This window comes from Scophthalmus maximus, chromosome 18, assembly GCF_022379125.1.
Source record: "Scophthalmus maximus strain ysfricsl-2021 chromosome 18, ASM2237912v1, whole genome shotgun sequence".
Lineage (NCBI taxonomy): Eukaryota > Metazoa > Chordata > Actinopteri > Pleuronectiformes > Scophthalmidae > Scophthalmus > Scophthalmus maximus.
This window is the reverse complement of record NC_061532.1, coordinates 9372806-9384911: the sequence shown is the minus strand read 5'-3', so window position 1 is coordinate 9384911 and position 12106 is coordinate 9372806.

Here is a 12106-nt window from a genome sequence, read left to right as displayed (position 1 = left end):
ACCCCCAACGCTCCTGACTTAACCTCGACAACCGAGGCGTGACGAGGAGCAGGAGAGGGGGGCCTGCAAATCCAGTCCAGGTTTTCCTTTTTTAACGTAACACCGCGGAGGAAAAGGCGAGGGGGGAAGCACCGGAGGGACGGGACTTCACGAGCCGTTTGGAGTCGCCAGAGCGCACAGCGCGCACGGACTAGACCATCCGGGGGATTTAATAGAGGAGCGCAGAGCGACGTCTGTGTAGAGAGCAAGGTAAGGATATGGTTGTTTATTATTTGTGCAATTTGAATTTCTGATTGTATACATGAATAGAGTGGCTTCAAATATGACATGAATAGAAACAACCCGGCGCTGCCCAAGCAAATCCACTGTTGTTATGTTAAAGGTTATTCATAAGAAAGTTGATTTTACTTATTTGTAATGTGTAGTGTGAAGTGTTTTTCCTGATTTGTGTTGTGTTGTTTGCTTCTTTGCCTCTGACACACATTCGCTCCTTCTATCCCGGTCCCCACACGTACAGGCAACGCAGCCAGATTACTATGCAGAGTTACTGGATTATTAATATCTCCACTCTCACTGGTACATTCGGGCACTTTCTACCAGGATACTTGTCATATCCGATGATAACAACAGAGCCTGGGCGGTCTTAAGTTAACTTGATAGGAGGTGAGGCAATTAGTCACCCCTGTTGGGACACGACCCCAACATGCCATTAATGAATGTTGATCAGGCCACATTTACTGGGTCTGATGGTTAAGTAAGTATGTTATTTTATCACCTGAACCTAGGTTACATACATATTAAGGTGCGTGGTGAAGACAATTGATGTTGAACGCTGCATTTTTTTTAACAGATGTCAGATTCTTGTAGCAGTCAACAGCCTCTATTTGGCATCTACAAAGAAAATGCAAGTTCATTTTGAAGCCACACCTTTGTTAATTCAGTGCCCTCACGTGAAATCTTTGTGCAGCTGTGCAACAGAAAGGCGACCCAACATGTAACATTAAAAAAATTACAGGACCATACCAGCACATCACAGGATATCACCAGCGTATTGTATTGCAAGTCATTAGTCTGATTGTCCTTAAATCAAAGCCAAGTCAAGTGGGTCTGAAATGTGGGTGCAGCTTCAGTTACAGCGACATGCCTTCATGCAAAACCAACTGATGCCACGTGTCCACCAATGGGTCAGGTTCCGAGGAAGCGGCCACCCCCCCTTGTCCATGCTCGAAATTTTTCTTCTTCCCATGTCGCGAGGCGTGACAGAGGCAGGCTGGAGGTCAAAGTGACCAGGAGTTTAAACGCTCGGCAGTGCGGTCATGCAACAGTTGTCAACACGTGCTGCATATGTAGGCTTACATGCCTGTAGATTTGGACAAAAGGGTTTTGCTTGCTTCAATTCAACCTTAGGTGTCATTGCCACTGGTATCGTAGTTTGTTTTATGTTTGAATAGGTTGAAGCAACTGACCAAGTGGTATTTCAAAACTAAAATTGTGCTTCTATGATGCAGACATACATAGGAAAGATCTGAAAGCATAAGGTCTGTTTTGCACTTTAAAAAGGATGCCAACAATTAACAAACCTTTTTCTCTCTCTTCCATGGATTGGTCTTTAGTGTTTCAAGGTCATCGATCCTTCCGCCCGGCGCCGCTAACCCCCGCTGTGACCTCTGACAGAAAAGTGAGACAAGAGAAAGCGGAAATTGCCATTTAAAAAGGCCTCTAGATATTTTCGCAGCCTGCGTCATGGCAGCCATTGATCTGGAGCGTGGGCTGGAGCACAGGGGGCGGGGCTGGGGACAAGAGAGGCCCGAGCTGATGGACAACTTTGACTCGGAGATGCAGGAGTGGGAGGACCAGCTGCAGGACATCCAGAGGAAAATCGAAGAGGTAGAGATGAAAGCGTGATCTCAAGCTGCAGTTTGCTCTAGATGGCCGACAACAAACAAAAAAACAAACACACAAACACACAAACACACACACACACACACACACACACACACACACACACACACACACACACACACACACACACACACACACACACACACACACACACACACACACACACACACACACACACACACACACACACACACACACACACACACATTAACCACAGCAGCTGGAGCTTTGCAGTGTACACTTATTATCAATTAGCGGACAGTTTGGGACAGTGAAGGGGATTAAACATTTTAGAAAATAGGTTTTTCCCCGAAATTCAGCTGCTTAAAATAACTAGGATTCATATTAAAGAGTTTGGTTTAACAGTGATTCGACAACATGACACTGTTTTGTCTCACACATAATACTGGTGTGTGCCAACATGCTAATGGTTTTGTCCCCATTTGCTTCCGTAGTGCTTAGAATGTGTGTTCATTTGTGTAACGTGTGTGTGTGTGTGTGTGTGTGTGTGTGTGTGTGTGTTCCATTATAAACTGCCAGCAGCTCATGGACTCACTCAACCTTGTGGCCTTGTTAGAGCAATGATACAGACAAATGTTAACAAGCTAATTAAACTGTGATGTGCTGACAGACAGGCTGAAAACACCTCACACACACACACACACACACACACACACACACGGTCCTGAAAGTGGATACTAAAGGAAGTATCAAAGGTTGTGATGGGAAACAGATGCTCATGCTAAGTGGAATAGCATGTGCTGACCATAAATATAGATTAGGTTGTGCAATCGTTTTTGCTGTGTAAACACAATACGTACAATATGTGCTGGAAAAAGTACATACAGCTAGTTAGGAAGAATGCATCCAATTGGCAGGAAATTAGCAGGAAGTGGCCAATGTTTTGTTCTGCTTTCATTTTCCAGTTGTACAATGACGTTCAGGCCCGCAGAGGAGCAAACGATGTCGCTCCTGACAACCAGAAGAATGGCGGCGAGCTGGAGTGTGGCCTTGGGCACCATGGCAACAGCCTTTTTGTGCCCGGCCATCACAGCAACAGTCGCCCTGGAACCGTGACGGTGCCACATGACTATAGTAACGCCTGTAACTACAACGCTAATGGCTACAGCTTCCCCGTGAGTCATCAGAATGGCTACAGTTACCGCCACACCAGCTCAGAGATCGGAGACCTACTGCAGGATTACTTGGAACAGGGGAAACAAATGAGCCGGAAGACGAACGGACCTCGCCACGTGGTGAGTGAAGGAAAAGCATTTCTGATCATTTCCCCCGACTTATGCCTCATTCTTTTGGCATTCGCACATCTGAAGAAATCAGATAAGGGGACATGCTACGCAGTTTAGTCAGGAACATATTGATTACAGTAAGCTGGTTCCTTCATGTCTGCCCACACAGACAGGTTACCAGATAGGAGTTAGTTTCACATACTTCTTCCCTACTCTTGAACATTCCTAACTCCTGACCGAGCGTTTTAGAAGAGAGCCAAGACGTTAAACTGCTTCCTGGTCCACATGAAATGCCATGTGCCACTGGCAACATTAAAGTGCAGTAGATCAGCAGCCGTGCTATATCGAGCAATGATCGAGGGTCTGTTGATGCTCAGGTTTGGTGAGGAACAGAAAGAGAAACCCTGCCAGTAATCCTGAAGAGGCGATTTAAACCTATAATAAGCAGTGGTTGATATGGCCTTTTTTTCTGTTTTATCTCTTAGCACTTCAGTGACACAATCAAAGTGAGTCAGGACATCCCTGAGGTCAGAAGAAGATATGAAAATGACGGGTAAGCGGATTCTTATCGGAGCTACATTGTTAAAGATTTCATAAAATGACAAGCTTATTCTTTGTGAATAATTTGTTTTGTTTTCATGTTCATCTTCCAAATAGGTTTGGTCATGAGCAGCTTCGGGACAGTTTTGAGCAGACTGAAAACAGAAAGAACCATGTGTCTCACACGAAGAGCTCCCCCAACAAAGAAAACACAGGTGCCAAGCCCCCTCTCGCACAAAGGGATTCTCCTGCTGTACAGCCACACTCCCAGCACCCAGCTAAGACTGTTGAATCTCCCGCTCTGGACAGAAAGTCCTTCAGTCCAGGCGTCCTCGGAGACAAAAAGTGCAGCAGCCCCTCCGTTCTCAGGAAGTTTGGCGCCATGCTGCAGGAAAACGAGGGCAAAATGCTCACTGAGACAGGGGTGGTGACCCCTCAGGGTTTGGCCCTGGAGCCAAAGTGCCCCACCCCGGGCTGTCAGCGCAGAGCTCTGGGAGCCACTGCAGTCGCCGGCAGGGCGCCCGCACGTATGCCCACCCAGAAATGCCAAGCAGATTCTGATGTGCTGACAGCAGAGATAGAGCTCAGCCAAGAGAGGGGGTTAGTGTCAGACTCTGGTAGACAGTACCACAAAGATCAGAGAGGAGGCTACAGTGGCCCTAAAGGTTCGCAGCCCAGTCCTCAGCAGTCCCAGAGGAGATCACACGTGGCGGGCAGCCCAAAGATTAGACCCAGGACAAACAGTGGGGCGGACAGAGATGGAAGAAGGAAGGCTGCACCCCAACATCTGGAGCACAAAATGGACTCTAGGGTGCCAAGTGCTCCCTCTGGATCTCAGAGGATTCAGAGGGCTGGGTTATCGGGGCAGGAGTTGCCAGGTTGTGGCCGAGTGAGGGATGAAGGACTTATTGAGCTGCTGGACATGCTGGACATCGAACATGAGTTCAGCTCCAGTCCCAGAACGGGTCACGCAGCTCACAGACAGGAGCCACAGCAGGTAGGTTCATCAGTGGATTTAAAGTCCAAACTCAGGAGCTTCATTTCTACATTTCGTAAAAAGCAACTAATGCAGCACATAAATGCTCACGTGTTTCTGTGCAGGTAAATCCAGCCGCGTCGTCGCCAGTAGAAGCGAGGAGGAGCTTCTCTCGTCCTGCACGGCCAGCCAACCAGCGACCTCCATCCAGGTGGTCCAGCCACACCCCAACTGCCAGGATCAGCGCCCCGTCGGGCCCAGTGTATCGTTCCCCAAGCCCCATGACCAGAACCCCAAGTCCAGCCCCGAGGCATCGGCCGCTCATCTCCTACTCTCTTCAGACTGAGACGGTCATTATGTGATACTGTCCCATTTCAGTAATGCTTGATCCCTCCCCAGGGAAACCCCTCCTGTGGTTCCCACCCAACACCCTCTATGTAAATAGCCAGAACTGTTCCGGTAATGTGCTTTACGAGAGTGGCTGAGAAGTGCTTCATTTCATCTTGATGCCGTGTTCAAGATAAACCACATCCATGACATTCTCCAGTGTTGCTGTGGCTTTTTGCTTCTTCTGTGCCTGACGTTAGCCAACAGTCCCGCCCCCCTTATCCACCTTTCTCCTCTATTGTATTGTATTTTAAGGAGTTCTGAGTATAAAGAGATTTAGCATGCAGCCCTAGAATGGGGGTGCATGCTCATGTGTTTAATCCTCAGGGTTGCCACGCTGAATTTGATTCAGCGTGGCAACCGGTGGGGAGTGGATTAATTTGCAACTGTGCTCCAAGCAGCAACCTGCTAACTGTCAACAACAAGTGTGTTTTACTGTATCATATTGTCAAAGTGATATATTTAAGATGTTCAAATGCCAGCTGTGGAAAAAAATGACTATGATATGCCTTTAATGTATTTTTTTTTTCTTGGTAATAAATATGACAGTGCTTTGACACGAAGACTCTGTCTCTGTCCATCGCAGCATTGCATTGTTCTGTTCTATGAATGACGGCCCATGTTTCAGGGTGTTGATGATTTGCTGCAGGTCATCCCTAAGGATATTGGACACCAGCGACTCCCTGCATGTCAGTGCTGTGGCAGCCCACGTAGTGTTGCCATTGCGGATGAGCCGTGTTCCCCAACTCCAACACACCGGCTGGTTCAAACACAACCTGAGGAGCTGCGTGATGTGTCAACCTACACATAGTTCTCTTATTACTGTGATTGTTGAGGCTTATACGTGATACAGCACTTGAATTATATAGATTTAATTTAAAAGAAAATACAACATTTGCCACGCTTAATTTGCTGTACATTAACACCGCAGTGTTGGCACAGGAGAAGTTATGCTACCCATCGTTACCAGGATATCCAGTGTGTGTGCACCGTGACGGATCAGTTTCATGCTCTGTGTTTCTCGCCTCTGCACCGACAACCTTCGGCTTCCCTGACACCTCCTTCTCTGTGGAAGGTGTGGACACGCGCGCTCTCACACACACACACACACACACACACACACACACACACACACACACACACACACACACACACACACACACACACACACACACACACACACACACACACACACACACACACACACACACACACACACACACACACACACAGAGAGAACAAAATGTCAGTTATAGCACAGCACATGTGCACTGTATGTGCATGCTATGCCACGCATATACATACACACTATCTCCTGGCAGTAGTGCAGCTAAAGTGTGAAATGTAATGTAAAGGCTGGGTTTGGTGTACGGAAGTCCCTCGGCCCCATGATGCTTCAGCCCTGTCACCCAAGCTCTCAGTGCTATGTAGCACATCAGACAGAAATAGCAAGCGTGACGTGTGTTTTGGTGCCAGAAATCTTAGCCTGAAATGATCAGCCTTACCCCTCTTTGGGGTTATAAATAAAGAGTGAGAGAGAGGAGGTGTTGGTTCCTCTCTCTGTCTCTCTGTTTCTTTTATCTTGCCCAGGGCTGTTATAGTCTCCCAATCAAATATCATATATGGAATATCAAATTGGGAATTTATTCTGAATTGCTCCCTTAGAGACAGACCATTGGCTTTAGGCAATTTCTTTAATTTTTTGTAAGTGACAAAGCGTGATTCTGATTCCAGGGCTGTTTGCCACACTGTGTGTGTGTGTGTGTGTGTGTGTGTGTGTGTGTGTGTGTGTAAATGAGAGCCCATCTTACAAGTTGGCACCTCCACGAGCTACATGAAGGTATTTTAACAAGGCATCTCGTTGGCCATCACTCCTCTGTCCTCGCCAGGCCGCTGTGTCAGGCCAGACTGTTCCCCTTGAGGTCCACAGAATAAAGTATGAAAAAGGAGACATTTACCCTCTTCGCGTTACTTCCCTTTCCCCTGCTTACCTCCCTGACACTCCTCACAGGCCGACACTGTGTGACGGCGCTTGGCACAGCATGTTCTCCGCTGGACAGGCTTTTCATGAGAGCTGAGAGAGACAGATGACAGACAGTAAGAAGGAGAACACAAGAACAGACAGCTGAACTGTAGCCATGGCTCCCCTGACGTCAGCAGGCCAAGTTGTCACAGCCACTCCGATCCCCAACAAAAAGATTGTGCATCAGCAAGGAAGACTTCCAGGATTCTTTCGAGTCAAACAACTTTCCTTGAAATGCTTCTGTATGCCGGCGCTATGATGGTGTCTTCACACCCACACAATATACACACATTGAGCATGAAGATGTACCATTACATGTCCACACTGCTCTATATACACTTCATGCTTATTTATGACATCTAGGTTCCAGCAGCATCTGTTTTCGTGGCTTTGATCGTGCTAAGGGTGCTGATATTGAATGAGTTACAATAGTGAGTGCTTTAAATATGTGTGCATGTGTGTATACACGTGCATGAAGGTGTCAGTTCAAATCCAGACTGAATTTAGACCTCTTCTGACAAAAAAAACAACTCAATTTGAGGTGACAAAATTTGAGTATTATATTTATGAATTGTATTTGAGAAAATACTACATGGTTTTTAAGGCATGGCAAGAAAAATTTTACAATGAGAAAGAAAGTCTGTAACTCTAAGATCATTCTTGAGAATAAATTAGTACAAAAGTGTCCATTATAGGCCTCTGTAGCTTTTTATCTGAATCAAGGTATTTTGTTAAAACATTTGTTTTTACAGTTTATTATTGCAATTTTTGATATATATATATAGCGTCACAGAAATGTTTTTGATGTGACAAAAGGGCATTGGAGGGGGCATGATGCTTTACTTGTTTTATGAATTAAAACAGTATTTTTGTTTACATTATGTAGATTTTTTAATTCTTTGATGAGTATTATCTTATCAGTTTTAAATAAAATGGTTTTTTTAGTAATGTATGATAATATTGCATTCACATATAGGCCTTAACTGGCCTCGTTTAGCTCTGTACATCGAAAGTTCCTGCCCTAGTTGCTAGGCAGACTTGAGAGCCTCTATTCACGACAAGCTGGATATACTGTATCTTCCATGCATGTGTGAAAATGAGCGTTACATCTGTCTGAATGAGCTTCTGGTGGCTGACATAATGTCTTCTTGACCGTCTGAGGCATGTGCGAATCTCACACCACTTCCTGCCTCTTCTCTCCCACACACACCTGTCCCATGTCCTGTGCCCTCTGCCCCCTAGGCCGCTACTCTGCCCGGACAAGCCTCTCATTCATTGGAGCAGGGCTTGGAGGTCCGCACTAACATCCTCAGCATGTGTCAGTTGCTACTGCGACGAACTGAAAATAGATGGTTAACAACCACTTGTATTACTGTGTATGTGTGCATGTCTCATAAGAAATGTGGATGAAGGAGGGGCCGGACCACCCTGTTCAAAAGGTTAAACATTAGAGGGACAGGCGACCTGAAACAGAGATGTTTTACAGCTGTTTTACATGCTTCTCCGGGCCTTCTCTTTGCATTGTGTTCTACGAATTCTCTCGTTAAAACTTAACAGACCAAAGAAGTTTGCATGTCTCAAACAACATGCATTTTATTGTACTTCCAAGTTCTACAGTGTTTGCATTTTTCTTCACTCTTTAAAAGGATGGCCCCCTGGATGGCATCCACCTGCACCAGACATGTGAGTGCACAGTTTCATATACAAGCTGGGAGGATGGACACCTGTTTTATCATGATCTGTTAGTGTTGAATGTACTTTTAGAAGCTTAGGACACAACTTCGATGCAGACGAATCAATATTTAAGGCACCTCAGACATTACCAGAATCGAGTCCTGTCTTTCTGTATGTGACAATTAAATAATACCTAAGAGCCTACTCTCAAACAACTTTGTCTATAACATTTCCTAAGAGCATTTTCTGACTTTTCTAAGCATCCCCTGGGGGTGTTGACATCTTAAATTATGGATTCAATGGCCAGCCCCCATGTGTACTTTTAATTCCCACCACTCTGCACTTCCATTTTTCATGCACTTTATATACAAAGTACAAAACGTTCCATCTGTTGGACCGGCAGGGAGTGTCACAAGGTCTCGATACAGCTCGCTCTGTCTTCGTCCACCTGTCCGAACTGTCAGTGTGCCGGCGTCCGTCCATTGAAATGGCCATCTCAAATGCCGGATGATGAGTGCGGCGGTACGAGAGATGGGGCCATCAAGGACAGCCAGGAGGGCCCTAAAGGGTTCTTGAGAATTCCAGACCTCTCCATGAAAATAGAATGGGGCCCAAATATCTCCCCTTTGAAAGTCGACCCGCGAGGCTCGCCTTTCAAAACAAGAGAGGGGTGTTCTCGTGGGATTAGCTGGTGTTGCCCGGCAGAGGTGACTATAGTGGTCTATTTATCGTGTGACAAATGACCAATTTTAATTTAATTTAATGGAGCGGTCACCTGGGAGCGACCAGGTGGCCTACCGTTTGGCCTGTGGCCAATGCACACAGCTCAGAGGAATAAAGTTGCGTTGCCGTACTAGTGGCTACAAAGCAAACACCAGCATGCTAACATGCTGGGGTTAAGTGGGTGATGTTTACCATATCCACGTTAGCATGCTAACATTTGCTAATTTGCTTTGAATACAATGTACAGCTGAGGCCAAATGTCAAAGCAAACAGTTGGACAAATTAGGAGAGAAGTCAGGTAATCATAAAAGCTATTGCAGGTCATCCTCTGGTTGGACTCTCCGGCCAATTTTGTTGTCATTATTCCCGTATCCAGTCCAAATTGTTAGACCACAATTTACAAAATGAACATCATTCTGTACCGGAGAAGACTTAAACCAGAGATTGAACCATATACTCCTCACGACAATGTTTACTGAGGTTATAAATCAGGTGAGTAATAGTCACTTTCTCATAGACTTCTAAAGAAACAGACTTCATTTTGCAACCAGTAGAGTCGCCCTCTGCTGGTCATTCCAGAGAATACCATTTTTAGGCACGACCGCATTGGCCTCATTTTCTGGACCCAGTGACTACGTCCATTTTGATACACGGTCTATGATCTAGCCACTGTTTACAGATTTACTTATGCTCTTTTTAAAGGAATTGTTTTACATATTGCTAAATGTATTCATTTTCTTCCCCTCTTCACAGAATTAAATAAAAAGATGCCACTATGACATCTATATAATGAATATGCTCTGTTAGAATTTGAAAAACTGTGCCCCACCAACATCTCTGATTCCACCATTGGCAGTTATAACCCGTTATCATACCATTAAATTGCTAATGACAAGACGTAAACATTCATAGCAACCTTTGATTCAAACAGACAAAATCATTAGACACATCATTTGAATATAGCAATAGTAAAATAACACTGACCTTACTTCCTTAATTCCCCCCAACAAACAGATGACACCTAGGAGGAAAATGACATGTGCAGCATGAATGGTTGGCCCAAAATTCTGGCAATTGCAGACTAACTTCTAACTTCTAACTCAGTGACAAAGTGGCCCCTCTGGGCACTCTTCCTTTTCTAGTGTCTAAATACTTCACAATGCTACGGTACTATGTTTAGAAATGGAGTATATACAAAATATTGACTCTAATGATGTGACGCGTCGCCGTTATAAATGGATCAGTAGCACCAGGGTTAGTGAGGTGTGTCACTTGATAGGCTCTAATGGAGTGAGGTCGATGATGGTTACAGTAGGAGTGAGGTCATCCCTGGCTCCTGTGTGAGTGAGATACTCCGTCTGTGAATCCCAGCATTATTGTTAGAAATACTGATGACATATTGTACATGAATGTGTAAATCAACCTGCGCAGCTGCTGGATATCACCCAAATACTTATGGTTCTCATAACAATACATCAGCACTATTATACATACACAGATACTGTATGTATATGTCAGTTGTGAAACACTTTTATAAGACCACACATACTTATTGACACCACCAGTCAACCGAACTCAACAATAACAAGGTCATGCATGATCCACACAACAACAATACCCACTGTGGGCCTCGGTGTGGCGAGAGTTGTGGGTATGACGGGACTATTTGTGGAGGGATTGTGGACAAGGTCTATTTTGTGTAGTGTGAAGAGAGTTAAGCTATAGTGGGCCTTTGACAGGGATATGATAAGAATGTCTGAGGGAGTTCAAGTGCAGGAATGTGTCTGAAAACATAATAGTGCTGTCTACCTGCCTGTCTGTCCAGCAGGGAAACTATGTCCGGCCCTATCATATAGTGGATGCCAAGACCACAAGTAGTCATGACCCCGCGCGCGCACGCACGCACGCACACACACGCACGCATGCGCACGCACGCACGCGTCCCTGTACGTCACCCCCAAAAAACTCTGCTCCATACTTATTCAATCTAAATACAGTCTCTGTTTCCAGGACATATAAATCTGTCCATTAAATATACAACAGGCCAGCTGAGACCGTGCGTATTACTGATATATCTGTAAAAAGTCCAGCGTGCAGCTACAGCACTGCAGCCAAATTCCGTAACGGCAAAAGATCCCACATATTGTTATGAATGACATTTTGACTGATGCACAAGAGGGTAGTTAATATAATAAAAACTTTCACCATCAAACTGTTTGTTCCTGCAGAAGCTACAGAGAAGTTCACATGTATCCTATTAGTCATTTGGGTTGAAGTTCGTCATAATTACCTCCACCAAGGAGGTTCAGTGATTGGTTCAGTTTGTCTGTCTGTTTTGTTTGTCTGTTAGCAGGATTACTCAAAAAGTTATGAACAGATTTATGTGAACATTTTTTTTCTTTTTCAATCAAAGATAGGTCTCTGCCATGTAACAGGTAATTACATTTTGGTAGGGATCCAGAGCCAGATCTGGATGCAAGAATTTTTATTATTATTTTTTAATAATATTTTTTTCCCCGATTCTTCATCACTGCGAGGGGGATTGCTGAGCCTAACGAAGGACTGGTTGGTTTGTTACTTTGTTAGGATTTTGTAAAAACCACTAAACTGATTTCCACCAAACTTGGTGGAGGG